This window comes from Myotis myotis, unplaced genomic scaffold (genome assembly GCF_014108235.1).
Source record: "Myotis myotis isolate mMyoMyo1 unplaced genomic scaffold, mMyoMyo1.p scaffold_m19_p_5, whole genome shotgun sequence".
In the NCBI taxonomy this organism is placed as follows: Eukaryota; Metazoa; Chordata; class Mammalia; order Chiroptera; family Vespertilionidae; genus Myotis; species Myotis myotis.
In genome coordinates this window covers 29,411,339-29,413,611 of record NW_023416357.1, presented here as the reverse complement: position 1 = coordinate 29,413,611, position 2,273 = coordinate 29,411,339, and positions in this window count along the sequence as shown.

Sequence of the window (2,273 nt, the reverse complement as noted above, 5' to 3'; positions counted from 1 at the left end):
GAATTTTCTTGTTTTGTTTCTTTTATCTCTCCCAGGCTCTGAATATTTTTTAAAATTGGCTCACACGATTACTTAACTTTTAGCCTGTTTTATGCTTTGGGGATAAGGCAGAAGAGGCTGTGCCTCTTTTATGGGAACTGCACACACAGCTGTGGGGAGGGTTTCAGGCTGCACGGTGGAGGACCCCCAAGGCCATGGTACACTCTGCCATCTGCCATCTGTGGCTTCCTAAAGACCCTATAATTGGGTAAGATGGGGTCTGGATACCAGGACAGAAGGGGGTGGGATGCTCCACACCCTAGTATTGGGGCAGGAGTAGGCAGGGACCATGAAACAACTTCATTTCACAGGTTTGCTGCTGAAATGCCCAATATCCAGGTACCCAGGTGGAAGGAAGGGGTCTGGGGAGGAAAGGGAGAGCCTGGGGCACGGTGGATAATGAGATAGACAGCAAGGGAGGCAGGCATGGGGAAGAGAGCCCAGAAAGATGGGGTGGGCAGGGCCTTAGAGCCCAGGCTCTGCCGGCAGAGGATGAGAGATTTGGGGGTGGGTGGGGGGGATTGGTAACATTCACCAGACCTAGACCCATTTCCCAGAAAGTGGGTTCTAGGGGTTTGTGGGTGCAGCTGACACATCTTCCCATGGGCCACTAGAGGGCGACACCACTCTGTGGGATGGGATGGAGGGAGTTCAGGGCTCACTAAGGCCCCAGATGGAAAGATGGTCAGCAGAGGTGGCCAGCCCGGCCATGTGTCCCTGTTCAGGCCCTGCAGTCCCTCCATCCTCCCTACAAGCCATGTTTGTTCATGAGCTTGCATGTGTGTGTATGTGTCTGCAGGGGAGGGGATGGGGCAGGGCATGGGAACTTGCCTCCTCAGGACCTAGCTCACCAGACCTGTGTAGAGAGAAGGGACATAGGCCATTCCCACACCCACGCATCCTTCCAGAGGAGGCCTCTGCTTGAGATGGGAGGGCCAAGGTATGAAGAGGGGGTCATGCCTGGGGCCCCAGGCGAGGACACAGAACCTGCACAGGCTGTCATGGGCACCTTCTGGGATGCAGTCAATCCCTGAGATGCACAGGCCTGACAAGGCTAGATGTTCCCACTGCCCTGCTTGTGAGAGTTAGATTTGTGAAGGGGTGGGTGTAACCATGTTCCTGTGCTGGGCCACTCATTCCCCATTGGTGATGCAGACCAGAGCGCTGTCCCCAACAAGTTCAGAGGGTCATAAGACTCAAGGGAGGGGAGCGTGAGCACCACGGATGCCATGTGTGTGACTACACCTGGTCCTTTCTGAGTCCTCCAAATTAGTGGGCACGAGCCATGGACCTGAGTCCCCTGGGGCACTGCAGCCATGAGGGGCAGGGACATGCCGAGGGAACCACTGGTCAGCCAAGCCTGAGGGCGTCTGTGGTCCTGCCAGGGTCCTTGGTTTCTGCAGGGCCAGGTCGTGAGTGAACGTTGAGAATAGGTGTACCCCCCACATGCTGCTCCCCATGTGGGGTTGGTTTCTGAGGGTTCCACTTGGCCTTCCCCACTAGGATGGCTCTCATACCCAGGCTAGGACCCACTGTTGGGATGGCCCGGACTGCCACGTGTGTCAATCCTAATGACCCAGGGGCAGGGGACGCGCCACATTCAGCTCCTGGGAGCTGCAATGTACGAGGTTCTAGCCGCACCAGCTCCTGTTGGCCCAGCCACGGAGGATACCCCAGGCCCCTCTGCACAGGCCAGAGGGAGTTGGCACAGGGCTGTGCTTTTTGAGGGGAGGCGTGGAAAGGCCAGTGCCTAACTTTGGGAAAATTACTCTGGGTTGGTAGCCTGGGGGCTATCATGATGAGCTGATAGCCCTAACCCTGGGAAAGATGAGGCGGCTTGGAAGCAGGTGGAGATGCAAGATCATGGCAGAGACAGTGCTCCCCAAAACCCCACCCCTGATCGTTCGCTTCCCCAGCCTCCCTTGAGTAGGTGTGGCCTGTGGGAGTGAGGAGTGGGATACAAGGAGCTTCCAAGGCAGATGACCGGCTCCCCAGGGGGAAAGCAGCCCCCACACTGCCACCTCCCCCACAGGGAGAAAGCTGCCCCCACACTGCCACCTCCCAGGGGGAAAGCAGCCCCCACACTGCCACCTCCCCCCCAGGGGGAAAGCAGCCCCCCCACTGCCACCTCCCCCCCAGGGGGAAAGCAGCCCCCACACCGCCACCCCCCAGGGAAAAGCAGCCCCCACACTGCCACCTCCCAGGGGAAAGCAGCCCCCACACTGCCACCTCCC